At 43.2% G+C, this 17,440-nt stretch overlaps 1 pseudogene; it reads right to left on the reverse strand.

The window, feature by feature from the left end:
- Positions 1 to 229: 229 nt before the first annotated feature.
- LOC123481039 overlaps positions 230 to 17,440 on the reverse strand; it is a 32,993-nt pseudogene continuing 15,782 nt past the window's right edge.

The following is a 17,440-nucleotide window of genomic DNA, read 5'->3' on the forward strand; positions in this document are numbered from 1 at the left end:
CAAAAGCTGGCTCCAATGGATTCTGTAACCACTCCCTCTTCAAATCAGGGTTGATTGGAAAAAGCTGTTCAAAAGTATTATCATCTTTGTACTCCCTGAAGAAGGCCATGCAGCCAATACGCGTCTGAGTTTTTAGTCTTTGTTTCCATTGAACATGTCATACAAATAAATGCATTTTAATTTATTATATGAAGAGTGCCTTGGTCCTTCTTTCTTTTTGATCACATACAAAGGTGGTTTAAAATGTGGCTTGAAATATCCAATCCCAAAAAAATTGGATTTGAGTCACTTCAAAATGCCAATATGAACAAGGCTTTAGTTACCTGTCCCTCCCTCAGCTCGTAGGAGATCAGCCTCATCTGCACGGGGCCAGGGCCGGTGTGGGCCGACGGGGCCTCTATGGTGACAGTGAGGTGGGGATCAGCCACCAGCGGGAGGTCAAAGGGCACAGGGGGCACTGAGAGGGCACGGTTCACCTTCACCTGGGTGGACGTCATACTGGCTAGACTCTGAGGGGGACAGTGGAAAGCAATGAGGGGAGGAAGAAGATGACTGTCATTTGTCACAGACACACTGCGATGTTTCATTCTTTTTCCTTTAGGAGGAGGAGGGACAAGAAAGAAAGAGGGAAGGGAGAGGGCATATCGGATATAAACATTCGCAATTCACCATATCATTTCATTATTTGGTTTTTATCTTCCGGTCATTTGTAGGTCAATAAACTTTACAAGAGACAATGCTGAGAGCATCTCCTCATGGCAGGAAAGCATCCAGTAAAATCGGAATATATCCACACAGTGACAGTATTACAAGCTCTGCAACTACATAACTATGAGAGGCATGAAAGAGAGTCAAAACAGCCAACAGGACAAACGCTGAGACAAACACATACAAGGGAAGAGTAATCTACCACTGAGCAGTACATTCCAACGCAAGGGGACAGTATTCTACCAGCACCCCGTCCGAGGGTCGGTCCAGAGAGTAGTCAGTGACTCACAGATAGAACTTCTGTCTCTGTGATGTTCCAGAAGGCCTTCCAGAAGTGGACGTCCAGGTTCTGAGTGATGCGTTCAAACTCCGCCCCCCTTAGCTCCGGATCGATGGCATACTTCCCTGAGGTAAAGAAGGAGCTAGCTGCTACACCTGGAGAAAGAGGGGTGGGTGGAGAGGAGATAGTGGAGGGATGGTTGTAGGAGGGAGGCAAGAAGGAGAGAGAAGGAGAGGGTCGAGAAAGAGAGTTGCAGGTAAAAAGAGAGGGGGACAAGGTAGTGGAAGTGGCAGAGAGAGGGAGAAATATACAGGTATGGATAAAGATGAATGACAGAAAAGGGACAGGGAGAAGAGAGGGAGAGAGTGGAGGAGGAGAGGGAGTGAGTGACTGGACGCTAACACATCAAATCACCACAACATCAACTCACTGAGACAGAAACACAGGGAGGGGGCGGCAGAGAGAGAGAGATGGCCATGAGTGGAGGCAGTACATGCTACTGTTAAACAGAACTCTTTCAATATCTGTAGCTACAAGAGTGTATGGATTGTATGGCTATTTGTTCCGCCACAGCACTAAAACAGCTGAATCTAATTAATCACTAAGACTTGGTTAATAGGTGACCACGGGGATAGCGCGACTACAGTGAGGGAAAAAAGTATTTGATCCCCTGCTGATTTTGTACGTTTGCCCACTGACAAAGAAATGATCAGTCTATCATTTTAATGGTAGGTTTATTTGAACAGTGAGAGACAGAATAACAACAACAAAATCCAGAAAAATGCATGTAAAAAATGTTATACATTGATTTGCATTTTTTAATGAGGGAAATAAGTATTTGATCCCCTCTCAATCCGAAAGATTTCTGGCTCCCAGGTGTCTTTTATACAGGTAACGAGCTGAGATTAGGAGCACACTCTTAAAGGGAGTGCTCCTAATCTCAGCTTGTTACCTGTATAAAAAGTCACCTGTCCACAGAAGCAAGCAATCAATCAGATTTCAAACTCTCCACCATGGCCAAGACCAAAGAGCTCTCCAGGGATGTCAGGGACAAGATTGTAGACCTACACAAGGCTGGAATGGGCTACAAGACCATCGCCAAGCAGCTTGGTGAGAAGGTGACAACAGTTGGTGGGATTATTCGCAAATGGAAGAAACACAAAAGAACTGTCAATCTCCCTCGGCCTGGGGCTCCATGCAAGATCTCACCTCGTGGAGTTGCAATGATCATGAGAACGGTGAGGAATCAGCCCAGAACTACACGGGAGGATCTTGTCAATGATCTCAAGGCAGCTGGGACCATAGTCACCAAGAAAACAATTGGTAACACACTACGCCGTGAAGGACTGAAATCCTACAGCGCCCGCAAGGTCCCCCTGCTCAAGAAAGCACATATACAGGGCCGTCTGAAGTTTGCCAATGAACATCTGAATGATTCAGAGAACTGGGTGAAAGTGTTGTGGTTAGATGAGACCAAAATCGAGCTCTTTGGCATCAACTCAACTCACCGTGTTTGGAGGAGGAGGAATGCTGCCTATGACCCCAAGAACACCATCCCCACCGTCAAACACGGAGGTGGAAACATTATGCTTTGGGGGTGTTTTTCTGCTAAGGGGACAGGACAACTTCACCGCAACAAAGGGACAATGGACGGGGCCATGTACCGTCAAATCTTGGGTGAGAACCTCCTTCCCTCAGCCAGGGCATTGAAAATGGGTCGTGGATGGGTATTCCAGCATGACAATGACCCAAAACACACGGCCAAGGCAACAAAGGAGTGGCTCAAGAAGAAGCACATTAAGGTCATGGAGTGGCCTAGCCAGTCTCCAGACCTTAATCCCATAGAAAATCTGTGGAGGGAGCTGAAGGTTCGAGTTGCCAAACGTCAGCCTCGAAACCTTAATGACTTGGAGAAGATCTACAAAGAGGAGTGGGACAAAATCCCTCCTGATATGTGTGCAAACCTGGTGGCCAACTACAAGAAACGTCTGACCTCTGTGATTGCCAACAAGGGTTTTGCCACCAAGTACTAAGTAATGTTTTGCAGAGGGGTCAAATACTTATTTCCCTCATTAAAATGCAAATCAATTTATAACATTTTTGACATGCGTTTTTCTGGATTTTGTTGTTGTTATTCTGTCTCTCACTGTTCAAATAAACCTACCATTAAAATTATAGACTGATCATTTCTTTGTCAGTGGGCAAATGTACAAAATCAGCAGGGGATCAAATACTTTTTTCCCTCACTGTATGTCAAAGCCTGGCTCTATGTCCCAGACCGAGACTATGGCAGTGGTCAGGGGGACAGACACTCACCATACGGTGCAATACCTCCTTCATCCACTGGGATGCAGCATAGAGCACAAGACAGCGTTAGGTCATCCCGCGCGTGTGTGTGTGGTCACATGCTTCGTAAACAACAGGTGTAGACTAACAGTGAAATGCTTACTTGTGTATGTGTTTGAGTGTGTGTGAGTGTGCTCTATGGAGAAGGTGCTTTCTGTATCCACAAGTGTCCATATATCAATGAACTATGAAATGTTGGAATCCTTCAACTGTAATGTGATTTGGGGATTAAAATAAAGTATTTAAACTGTGTGTGTGTGGGTGTGTGTTCATGGGTAATATAGTTAAGTGTCCCTTTAATGATGTATTGTATCTAGTATTGATATTCACCCTCACACTCCCTTCACGTCGACTGAGTTGCCTTGTCAGTAGAATGGTTTAGGATGTAAATGAGAATGAATTAATGATTGAGTAGCTTTTGTTTTCATCAATAGGGAGGTTTGCTGGAGCCACTGACCAATGCCTGACTGGTGGCGTCTGTAGTTCTCTCCGAAGGCCACCAGGCCGATGGCTATGGTCTGCAGACAGGGCCGGATGGCTGGAGTGAACTGTCAGAGGAGAGCGACATGTCACAAATCACAACAAAATATATTTTTCCCTGAGACTAACCAAAAGGGCCTCAAGGTCATCCCAAAAGTATTCCTCCCTCCCAGTCTCCTCTCCTCCCCCACACCTGGAATCCGAGGCAGCGTCCATAGAAGCAGCCCTTGTGCATGGAGGAGTACTCCCGGACAAAGCTCTGGCTGAGGCCGCTCTCCTCGTGGAAGAAGAGGTTTCCGTGGCTGTTGTCGTGCAGCAGTCGCTGGGCCAGGTAGAGCAGGGCTCTCAGCTGGCATAGGGCCGAGCAGTAGGCCTCCATCTCCCCTGCGTTGTGGGCCGTCCGAAAGAAGATGCTGCGTCGGTTGGTGGAGATGTAGCGCCCCTTGTGGATGATGTGGAGAATGCAGCAGCGCACCACCTAGGAGGTGTGGGAGGAAAAGGAGAAGTGAGTGAGAGAAATAGGGGGGAGGAGATAAAGTGCTTGTGTGTGAGAGGTGGAAATAACATATATAAAAAACGAATATGTGCGAGAGGAAAAGACAGTGAATTTCTGAGAACAAAAAGCGACAGGTACAGAAAATTAGTGTGTGTGTGTGTGTGAGAGAGCGAGACACCAGGAAAAAGGGGGAGACAGAAATTCAGTGACTATTTAATAGAGGTAAGCAGCTGGCAGAGAGAAGGTCATGATTTCTCATCAATAAAAGAGTGAGCCTGAAGAGGTACAGTCGAAGAGGTTCTATTCCAGACAAATTGGCTACCATGACACAATCAATTGGTAGCAAAAAGAAACTTGAATAAAAAAAAAACTGAGGCATACAATGCTTGTGTTGAGTTTTTCCCCAATGTTGAGAGACGGTCAGGCACACACCCATATGCACTTAGAATGCTCACACATGACACATACACACTCCTTCAAACCCTCTTAACTAGGGAGTAGTTACACACACAAACCGTGCCACCCTACCTTGACTAGAGAGCGGTATCCGTTGGCTGGTATATGTGGGTCAAAGTCAAAGTGGTGGTAGATTGCAGCGAACCCGTAGATGACAGGTTCCAGGCTGCGGGCATGCTCCTGGATCAGGGTCATAGTGTCCACCAGCCGCTGTGCCGCTCCCCCCTGAGCACCCTCCGAGAAGAACGTAGCATTCTCCTCACACACACTGTACAGGGCAGCAAACACCGCCTTGGTGTCCATCACTGGGGGGGAAGAAAGAGAGAGAAGAGAGGGGAGAGAGGTCAGAGTGAAACAATCAGCATGCGTCACCATACAAAGACTAATCCTGTACAAATCCAAAAAAAATGATCTCTATAGGCTATACTTAATTCAAATGACTAATCCCACTATAGCCAGCCTTATACAACAGGTGATTTGAAGTTAGATATACTAGACAACATGCACATCGCCACATTCAAAACACTGCCATTGTTTGCGTCATTACCTAGCAACGCACTACTCCTTTTACCGATCCACCATCTCATCTGCCAAGCAACTTATAAAACTTCATCAATGTCAATAGAAAAACAGGTCAAATGAAACAAAATGCAGCTAGTTTGCCACCTTTCCAGCTTCAGTCTGAAGTGATTGTGTTGGCTGTGTAGTTGGCTAGCAACCATTTTTGGGTAGTTTTGCTTTACATGGCAGTCAGAAAGAGACCATGTCACAGCCATGATAAATGTCATAACACATGGCCTCATGTATTATTGCTTAAGTATAAAAGCTGATTTGAGTGAAATGTTGCACAAGCTGGGAATTGAATAAACTAAATCCAAGCTTCATTCCACTAAGACAGTCATGTAACTGGAGGCATGTAACTGGAGCAGAGAGCAAGTGTTGGAAAACAGTCTTGCTCCTTCCTCTCTTGTGGTCCCAGAGGGAGGAACACGACTGACAAACAAGAGGAGTTCAACAAACAGAGTATCCATGCATTAATAGTGAACTGAACTGGCATCCAAGCAATAAACACCTAACTCCCTGGTGGACTCCTTGTGGAGTACTCAGCCTGTACTCTGCCTGCCTGCTATATTGAGTTTTAGTGAGCCACCTGAGAGCACAGACTCCACAGCAGAGGCACAGGGCAGGGCAGCCCGGGTGACACAGGTACTTACTGTATAGAATGACACACACACAGAGAGACAGAGAGACAGACGGAGAGAGGGAGAGAGGGAGAGAGGGGGAGAGGGAGAGGGAGAGGGAGAGGGAGAGGGAGAGGGAGAGGGAGAGGGAGAGGGAGAGGGAGAGGGAGAGGGAGAGGGAGAGGGAGAGGGAGAGGAGAGGGAGAGGGAGAGGGAGAGGGAGAGGGAGAGGAGAGGGAGAGGGAGAGGGAGAGGGAGAGGGAGAGGGAGAGGGAGAGGGAGAGGGAGAGGGAGAGGGAGAGGGAGAGAGACAGAGACAGAGACAGAGACAGAGACAGAGACAGAGACAGAGACAGAGACAGAGACAGAGACAGAGACAGAGAGAGAGAGAGAGAGAGAGAGAGAGAGAGAGAGAGAACACACACGGGAGGGTGATTCATGTTCTCTCAGACAGTCAAGGCCACTGATTCTAGGATCCAACAATGCTTCAATTATGAATGTATATGACGAAAAGAGAAGGAATAAGGAAGGCATTACAGGTACAACGCCTCTCTGTTAGAGAAATGATGGTGGGTCAGCCACAGACATGCATGGTACTGTACAACAGTCAGTCAGAGGTGCCATCACTTTGTTGTGAGGAATCTCAACCTCCTGACATCCAGGCAGCAACTTGTCACACACACACACCAGTGAATCGCCCCATCCTCTATCCATCACTACATCCTTCTCCATTCGCTTCTCTCCTTGGAAAGCAATGGAATGACACACTAGGCATGTGATGTCTATCACTTGGTGGAGGGAGATTGCACAAAACTTCACAGCATTGAAGAAAAATTAATGATCAGGCTTATTCATTGCCAATTACTTATCCTCCTCCAACGCATTAAGTAAATCCTGTGTAAATTACCTGCTATTCATCAGTTAACTGCTATATTGAGTACACCCTATCCACCCTAACCTTTGCCCGACATTACCCAACCACCCTCTCCAATTCCCCAAATTCTCAGCCTCCTTCGTCGCCAAGCATCCCAGAATGTAGCACTCCCTTCGGGACCAAACTCCTTTCCTTCCCCTAGCTCTTTGTATGCCATCTGTCATTTTCTCCCTCTCTCTGTGTCACGAACCAAGCGTCTACAAACAGAGGAGGGAGGGTGTGTGTGTGTTCACTGCCACCAACTCTGTCCAGTAGCAATGTGTCCAAAAGGGTTTGTTTCTGCAATGCTGGGCCCAGGGGCTACCAGCACCAGTGGCTGGACATGACACACAAGTATAGCAACACTGAAACAGACAATGGCTTAGCAAGAGCTTAGTACAACTAGATACTTAAACATTACATGACAAGTTCATTAAGTTTTGTGATTAAGTAAATCAGAAACCTAAACGGAACCTATTCTATTAAAACTTGGTATGTGAATTAGAGGAGCAAAATACATTTGACAGAGTAAGGCCTTGTTTTTTTTTTAGAAGTTCTATGCATGTAATTTCCTATTAGTTCAAGTAGTTGGGAATATAGCCTAATGGGCATATATGAAACATATCCCATGACCTGCACTCTGCCACACTGAAAGGAAGAATACAGAGGGAGAGATTTACGAGGCTTTAACAAACAAGGAGGAATGACACAGGGAGAGGGAGAAAGTGATATGGACAGTCACAGGAGGAGAAGAATACTGATGGAGTGAATGTGGCAAAAGGACAAGTGGTCCTCTGTAGCTCAATTGGTAGAGCATGGCGCTTGTAACGCCAGGGTAGTGGGTTCGATCCCCGGGACCACCCATACGTAAAAATGTATGCGCACATGACTGTAAGTCGCTTTGGATAAAAGCGTCTGCTAAATGGCATATTTATTTTTTATATTTAAGACAAATTCCTTCAGGTCAACCTTCTCGGAGACAAGAACACTCACTTAAAACACACTAAAAATGCAGGATGACCAAACATGTACTCGTGGACCACACACACGTTTTTCTTCACCGCTGGTGGTGTGCAGCTCAGTGTTTCCGCTGCAGTCATTTAGCGGTGGCGCCACTGCAACATTATTTCATTAACATGAAAAAATATTTCTGCCGAGGTGCATTTTGAAGATAATATGCTAAAACAGTCCTCATTTATTACCCCTCTGCAAACAAAACGAGTAATGAATAGAAAAACCAGAAAACCCCTTAGTATAATAATTCATCCATTTACAGTCAGCTTGTTGTTGTGCGTTCTATGCAAGAAACACTATATATACAAAAGTATGTGGACACCCCTTCAAATTAGTGGATTCGGCAATTTAGCCACACCCTTTGCTGACAGGTGTATAAAATCGAGCACACAGCTATGCAATCTCCATAGAAAACATTGGCAGAAGAATGGCCTTACTGAAGAGCTCAGTGACTTTCAACGTTGCACCGTCATAGGATGCCACCTTTCCAACAAGTTAGTTCGTCAAATTTCAGCCCTGCTAGAGCTTCCCTGGTCAACTGTTAGTGAAAAAATTGTGTCAATTCTTCAGCGCATGGACTCTACAAGGTGTCGAAAGCGTTCCACAGGGATGCTGGACCATGTTGACTCCAACGCTTCCTACAGTTGTGTCAAGTTGGCTGGATGTCCCTTGGGTGATGGACCATTCTTGATATACACGGGAAACTGTTGAGCGTGAAAAACCCAGCAGCGTTGCAGTTCTTGACACAAACCGGTGCACCTGGCACCTACTACCATACCCCGTTCAAAGGCACTTAACTTGCAAGACAAAAGTTTTCGGTGACAAAATTCATCAATACATGCTAAACAGTAAAGAGATCACATTTGGGATCTAGCTAATGATAAGCCCAATAGGGTAAATGCAGATAGGCTACCCCATGCTTCAGCCTATTTATTTATAGCCATTATGCTGCATCAGTTGGGCTACAGGTGATACTGCTTATTGCTAAAAGCATACCTGATAATATGGACCATGTATAGGCTATATGCATGGTCCAATATGTAAAAATGATTAACAAATAATTTTACCAGTACTATTGGGCTCATATTTCTGGAGGTGGAAATTATATTTTAGATGTCAACAATTTTATTTTCATTCATTTTGGAGCTTCTCAGTCATTCTACATAAAATGTATCTGGGGGGAATATCTGCCAAGCATAGCAAAGCCAACTGACAAGTGCTGATAATTCACTTGACTAAGGGCCGAGAATTTAGATCTGCATTAATGTATAATGCTAAAGTGAATTATGTACATTTGCATAAGGCAGGAGATTGTGTTTCTATCTATTGATAACTGTATTTTGCATAGAAGTGTGGGCTGTAGCATTTTACTTTTAAATTGTTTAGAATATACAATCAATCGTTTGGCACTCGCTATAGGCATCATGCATGTTTACTTTGAAAAAGTCACTGTAGAGAATAAAACATTCTGCCCACACCGCTACAGAAATGTGATCAAATTGACCATTGCTTTTTTTCCTCTTTACTGCTGTGGCCTAACTCGAATAGTTCCAAATTATACAGCAAACATGTCGTCCCCCACGAATGATGCAGCGCACACCCTTTGGCCAATTTATATAATATGTGACTAACACATTTCAATTAATTACTATAGCTTCCGCCTTGGGCCAATCAGTGTAATTTTGTAAATGGCGGATATCTATTGCAAGATGCATAATTCATCCAAGTTATTTCAAAATCGTCCCAGTGCTGTCTGAGATATTGCGTGTGACCAACGGACAGTTGGGGATAAAGGGTGTTATTGTCACCATAAAAAGGTGACTGGAGGGCATTTTCCTGACAGCGTTATAATGCTCGTTCACGTGCGCACAGTTTTACGACAGGTCTGATATTTACGGAAAACATGCGTATGTATGGCGTACGCCAAATGTATAAATCTCAATATTTTTTTTACACATACTTTCAGAAATGGCGCAAGCAGATAGTGTGAAATTTACACCACAATTATAAATGAGGGCATTGGTGTAAAAGTAGACTTATGCCATTTTCACTATTGTCAGAATGGTTGAAATGTAATGTGACTGTTTGGATCCCAGTTAGGTTCTTTCCACGATTGTAGATGGGTGTTACGGACTGAACAGCTGTAGCTTGCTTAGACTGCTTCCATTTCTATAGACTTGTCTTTAGGGCCAAGTCCTAACTTGGTATAGGCTCTGAGATTAAATAGGCTATGATGCCGTGCTCCTATCGCAAAACAATACTGTAGCCTATAACCATACTGTTAAATATTTTACATAAGCTTCCGGTCTATTACTGTGTTGGCAGAATGTTTTAATCTTTGCAGTAATTTATGCTGTATTTTGTAAATGACTGTGGCAGTTTCGGAAAGAGAAAATGATTGAAAATATGACCTGTTTCAGGAAGCTAGGCGTATGTCGCACATCACTACTTCACAGGAGAGGCATTTCCATGAATTCTTTTGGCAGAAATGCCATCTGGAACATATGAACTTTCATGTGCCATAATCAAACTTGTATGTAATCTGTAAATACAAATAAAAAAAAATTATTACGAACCTAGTTGGTTTTGCCATGGAAAAAGACAGGAACCTTCCTGCTAGCCATGATTGGCTGAGATAATGGGTGGGCTGGACATGCCGAGAGATGAGTTCGGATTGGTCTGCCATATACAATGCTTCTGTCGATAACATGAGCTGCTCAGTATGTGTAGATAATCCTTGCTAACGTGGCTTTTTTGAAAGACATGATGTTAGCCATGGAGAACTGCAAAAGTGTTGCTACTGCTCTCAACAACATTGCTGCAAAGAACAGTGGGAAAAAAATTGTGATGACTACTTTCTGCACATGGTCAGTGTGAACCGGAATGACTTGACACAACGGGCCAAACAAGCTGTAGCTACAAACAAAACGGAACCGACACAGGACGTCTTAGTTAAAACTGGGGTTCCAGTCTGCCGTTGATCACAGATACCTTTTTTGATCCGAAAATTAGTCCGTATCTGGTGTGACCAGGATTTGCCTCATGCAGTGACATCTCCTTCGCATAGAGTTGATCAGGCTGTTCATTGTGGCCTGTAGAATGTTGTCCCACTACTCTTCAATGGTTGTGCGAAGTTGCTGGATATTGGTGGGAACTGGAACACGCTGTCGTACACATTGATCCAGAGCATCCCAAACATGCTCAATGGGTGACATGTCTGGTGAGTATGCAGGCAATGGAAGAACTGGGACATTTTCAGCTTCCAGGAATTGTGTACAGATCCTTGCAACATGGGGCCGTGCATTATCATGCTGAAACATGAGGTGATGGCGGTGGATGAATGGCACGACAATGGGCCTCAGGATCTCGCCACGGTATCTCAATGCCTTCAAATTGCCATTGATAAAATGCAGTTGTGTTCGTTGTCCGTAGCTTATGCCTGCCCCTACCATAACCCCTTCGCCACATGGGGCACTCTGTTCACAACATTTGACATCAGCAAACCGCTCGCCCACACAACGCCTTGCACGTGGTCTACGGTTGAGGCCGGTTGGACGTACTGCCAAATTCTCTAAAACTATGTTGGAGGCGGCTTATGGTAGAGAAATGAACATTCAACAGCTCTGGTGGACATTCCTGCAGTCAGCATGCCAATTGCATGCTCCCTCAAAACTCAACATCTGTGGCATTGTGTTGTGACAAAACTGCACATTTTAGAGAGGCCTTTTCTTGTCCCCAGCCCAAGGTGCACCTATGTAAAGATCATGCTGTTTAATAAACGTATTGATAATCCATCCACCTGACAGGTGTGGCATATCTAAAAAGGGATGCAAACAAATTTGTGCACAACGGTTTTGAGAAATAAGCCTTTTGTGCGTATGGAAACTTTTCTTTCAGCTCATAAAACATGAGACCAACACTTTACATGTTGCGTTTATATTTTTATTTAGTGTATATGGGTAAGAGTCTAGCTACAATCAGATATTATAGGTTTCTAATTGTCAGAAAGTTGTATTCATTGCACCTTGATATTATGTTTTTATAGTGTAATGATGTCATGTCATAGTATCGTGGGGAACAGGTTAGAGTTACTAGATAAGTGGTTAGGAGACAAACGTCTACATTCCTTATGTCAAAGGAGATTAGTGATGTTTAGGGTAGTATGATTGATGGACAGGGTGTAATGACCTGGGGCAAAGGGTAATAATAACAGAGAAAGGGAGTGCCATGATGGTTTCCAGATGTATGTGAAAGGAAGATAACCAAGGGTATATAAGGGAGAGTGAATCTTTGTTCGATAGTTGGAAACAGCAAACGGCAAAGCTCTGTCCATTGTTGTCTCTAACCCGGTACCGATCATTAAACATTTGCATTAACTGTCTACAAAGTGTCTAAGTATATCCTTGCATCCTTGATTCTTTGATACCCGAGAAACTCATCATAACACATTGGAGTCTTCACGAAAAGGATGCAGTCTACAGCTCAACTAACAGGAAAGCAGACTTTCATTATACACTGCTCAAAAAAATAAAGGGAACACTTAAACACAATGTAACTCCAAGTCAATCACACTTCTGTGAAATCAAACTGTCCACTTAGGAAGCAACACTGATTGACAATAAATGTCACATGCTGTTGTGCAAATGGAATAGACAACAGGTGGAAATTATAGGCAATTAGCAAGACACCCCCAATAAAGGACTGGTTTTGCAGGTGGTGACCACAGACCACTTCTCAGTTCCTATGCTTCCTGGCTGATGTTTTGGTCACTTTTGAATGCTGGCGGTGCTTTCACTCTAGTGGTAGCATGAGACGGAGTCTACAACCCACACAAGTGGCTCAGGTAGTGCAGCTCATCAAGGATGGCACATCAATGCGAGCTGTGGCAAGAAGGTTTGCTGTGTCTGTCAGCGTAGTGTCCAGAGCATGGAGGCGCTACCAGGAGACAGGCCAGTACATCAAGAGACGTGGAGCAGGCCGTAGGAGGGCAACAACCCAGCAGCAGGACCGCTACCTCCGCCTTTGTGCAAGGAGGAGCAGGAGGAGCACTGCCAGAGCCCTGCAAAATGACCTCCAGCAGGCCACAAATGTGCACGTGTCTGCTCAAACGGTCAGAAACAGACTCCATGAGGGTGGTATGAGGGCCCGACGTCCACAGGTGGGGGTTGTGCTTACAGCCCAACACCGTGCAGGACGTTTGGCATTTGCCAGAGAACACCAAGATTGGCAAATTCGCTACTGGCGCCCTGTGCTCTTCACAGATGAAAGCAGGTTCACACTGAGCACGTGACAGACGTGACAGAGTCTGGAGACGCCGTGGAGAACGTTCTGCTGCCTGCAACATCCTCCAGCATGACCGGTTTGGCGGTGGGTCAGTCATGGTGCGGGGTGGCATTTCTTTGGGGGGGCCGCACAGCCCTCCATGTGCTCGCCAGAGGTATCCTGACTGCCATTAGGTACCGAGATGAGATCCTCAGACCCCTTGTGAGACCATATGCTGGTGCGGTTGGCCCTGGGTTCCTCCTAATGCAAGACAATGCTAGACCTCATGTGGCTGGAGTGTGTCAGCAGTTCCTGCAGGCCCGCCCGTTCCCCAGACCTGAATCCAATTGAGCACATCTGGGACATCATGTCTCGCTCCATCCACCAACGCCACGTTGCACCACAGACTGTCCAGGAGTTGGCGGATGCTTTAGTCCAGGTCTGGGAGGAGATCCCTCAGGAGACCATCCGCCACCTCATCAGGAGCATGCCCAGGCATTGTAGGGAGGTCATACAGGCACGTGGAGGCCACACACACTACTGAGCCTCATTTTGACTTGTTTTAAAGGACATTAATGATAGATTAATTTGTATTTTAAGAATAATGACTAAAGGATTTCACCCCAAATACAGTATAAATGTGTGAACGGTGTTAGAGTTATAATGTAGTGGCAACCCACTAACAGAGGGGGGCGGGACTAAACATTCCAGGGTGAAGGGGACTGAGAAAACGGGTTAAAAAAAGCCTCCTAAAGGTGGGCGGAGCAAAGTGCCTTTGTGTGTCAAGGGGTATAAAGCTGTATGTATGTTTTTTGGCGGCAGAGCTCTCCATGATTAAAAATACAGATCATTCTTGCTGGTTGTGGACCTTGAATCATTTATGATTAAAACCAGAGCCTTACAACCCCTGGTAATGATTCAAGCTTAGGTTGAATTAGAGATATAAATTCTCATGACAATTACATCAAAGTTGGATCAGCCTGTAGTGTGGTTTTCCACTTTAATTTTGAGGGTGACTCCAAATCCAGACCTCCATGGGTTGATAAATTTGATTTCCATTGATAATTTTTGTGTGATTTTGTTGTCAGCACATTCAACTATGTAAAGAAAAAAGTATTTAATAAGATTATTTCATTTAGATCTAGGATGTGTTGTTTAAGTGTTCCCTTTATTTTTTTGAGCAGTGTATTATTATGTTAAAAATCTGCTTATCGGTGGTAAAGCTGAACTGTAACGAACTTTAAAATTCTATATTTTAAAGGGGGACGATGAGTGGTGTTGAATTATGTAAAGGGAGTAAGGAGGAATATTAAATTGCATAATGACATGATGCTATGATTCAAAACAAGGTGTGTTAACAGTAATTAGCGTAAATTGGTAAAGAGAGACTGATGTGTTGTATCATCATGGGAGTAAATTAGGTTATGAAGCTCTGATGTGTTGGACCATCATAGGAGTAAAATAGATGAAGCTCTGATGTGTTGGACCATCATAGGAGTAAAATAGATGAAGCTCTGATGTGTTGTATCATCATAGGAGTAAAATAGATGAAGCTCTGATGTGTTGTATCATCATAGGAGTAAAATAGATGAAGCTCTGATGTGTTGTATCATCATAGGAGTAAATTAGGTTATGAAGCTCTGATGTGTTGTATCATAGGAGTAAAATAGATGAAGCTCTGATGTGTTGTATCATCATAGGAGTAAAATAGATGAAGCTCTGATGTGTTGTATCATCATAGGAGTAAATTAGGTTATGAAGCTCTGATGTGTTGTATCATCATAGGAGTAAAATAGATGAAGCTCTGATGTGTTGTATCATCATAGGAGTAAAATAGATGAAGCTCTGATGTGTTGTATCATCATAGGAGTAAATAGGTAAAGAGAGAAATAGGTTACGGACCTTTTTGATGTGGTAAAACATCATTAAATAAAAAGAGAATTAGACAAATGAATTACTCAAAATGGCTAGGAGAGGGAGCCAATGACATAACCTCTGAATCATAGCACCAAAATGACATTTCAAGGCGAACTACATTTTAATACATTATCAGGGTGGATATTTGATGCATGTGTTTGAATTTACTAACATTGCATGAAATAATAATACAAAACAATGTGGAACCATATCTTAGTGATTTATCAGCATGGACAGATAATGACTATCCTCTTGATGGTAGTTTTAAAAGGGATAAATTACAAGTAGCGCGAAAAGATATCAGACAATATCGCCGTAAGCATCACGAAATGGGATTTAGATTATATGAAAATGGTATATAAAGCATGTGATTTAATGAACGCACGATGGCCTGGAAATGGGATTAATAATAAGAAAAGTTAGATAAGGCATTATGCAATTGGGCAATGGAACGACATAGGCTACTTTATGAAAAGAGTGTAGAAATTATTTTGTGTGCATAATAAGTATGTAAATGCGTATGATAAGGTCATATAATAAGTTACGATATATAATAGAATAAGGTCATAGAATATCAAGGAGGGGTAAATAGAGCTTGATGTTATTTTAGAGAGTAGTGGAAAGTCTGTTTTCTGGGACAGGCAGTGTCCTTGGAAATTACAGGCTGTGTTTTTTTGGTTCCGCTGGGAGAATGAATGAAGATTGTTAAACTAACTGAAGTATTCTTTGATGTGAGTACCTATACGTTTCTAACGGTCTATATGGAGTTTGTGACAAATGTGAAAATATGATCCATTTTACGTATGGGTAGGTGATTATTACAGATTTCATAAAATAATAATTGGAATAATAATTATATATTGGCTTGCTCACCCAAACGTAGACGTACGCCGTGGGTGGAAAAGTAATTAATATGGGTTTTCTAAGTTTGTACCTGATAGAAGAATTTGGTAATGACTAATTATTACACTCCACTTTATGAAATGTGTTAGAATCCTGAGACTCTAATCTAATAATGTGTGTGTGTGTGTGTAGGACCAGTAAAGATTATGACATTGTTACTATTTAGCAATGTGAGTAAGAGTTAGGCCAGACAACAAAGGACAAGGAGAACTGTCTACAGACAACTGAGAAACCAAGATAAAGAAATAGGACTCCCAATTTAGGGAGGAGAGAAACCGTTAGGCTTGGAGGAGAGTATGAAAAGGCTTTCAGGATATTGTAAGAACAGCGATAACAAAAATGTTTTGCCTGCCCGAGCAAGGAGTAGACTATGATAAGAACATGAGTGTGTGTGTGTGTGTGTGTGTGTGTGACCTGATGGTCAGGAGAGCGGAGGAAAATCACATGAGCTAAACCCAGGTGTGAGCTTAAAAGATGCCTAAAGTGAAAAAAATACAGCCCGCCTACAGCGGGGTGGGATTTTTCCTCTGACGTGTGCGTATAAAAAGATTGTACAACCATTTTGTTGCAGAGCGCTCTCATGAATAAACATGCTGACCATGAGCAGAATTGGGTCTTTGTTTAATTTATTTAAACTAAGAGATTTACAACCTTTTGGGAATTATTCAAAGATTTAAGAAGTAGTTGACTTCAACCATTGAGATAACAAAATTCTCGTGACAGTACCGTAGTTGGATAATGTGATTGAGATAAGATTTAAGGAATAAACTGACCATGAGTAAAGTGGTTAAAGACGTAAGTTATAATATTGTACAAAGCCAATTTAGGGTTTCCATCAAAATAAAACTCATTATGGAGCGAATATGATGTAACAAAGGAATTTCACTATGTCGCAAGGGAAACATAATCAGTTTTATTAAAATCGCCAGATCTATTTCCAAATCAATAAATGTGGATTTGACTCGTTGACTGCTAATTTATTCATTCTGAGCACGTGAGCGATTTGCAAAGAAACACTTGAAAGATTTTTTTAAGGCTATTTTCTTGTAATTGTGTCGTTATTATGTACCAGAGGTTAAGACTACAAACCTTTGTAGTTGGGCTACTTGTGGGACTTAGTCTTTTCGAATGGCATCGGTTCCATGGTACTGACTAAAATCTAGGTTTTGGAGTGTAATTCACATGATGGTATGTGTGCTTGAATGGATACTACAAAGTATTTGGTTTGGTGATGTTGAATGGAAGATTTGTAGCGTGGTGCGTGGTTTAAATAGAAAGACTCACTTATTTAACAAGAATAGCGAGACGATTGAGTGGTAGTAATTATTTTGGGCGTTGACTAATGGGTTTGCTAGATAAGTGATTGAGAATGGTGGTGTAATGTTTATAAATAAATTGGATATTGATTATATGAATATGAATTCAATATATGATGGTAAACCATGGTGCTTGCCTATGGAGCTGTGAGGGGAACGGCACCTCCG

This window comes from Coregonus clupeaformis, unplaced genomic scaffold, assembly GCF_020615455.1.
Source record: "Coregonus clupeaformis isolate EN_2021a unplaced genomic scaffold, ASM2061545v1 scaf3170, whole genome shotgun sequence".
Taxonomy (NCBI): Eukaryota; Metazoa; Chordata; class Actinopteri; order Salmoniformes; family Salmonidae; genus Coregonus; species Coregonus clupeaformis.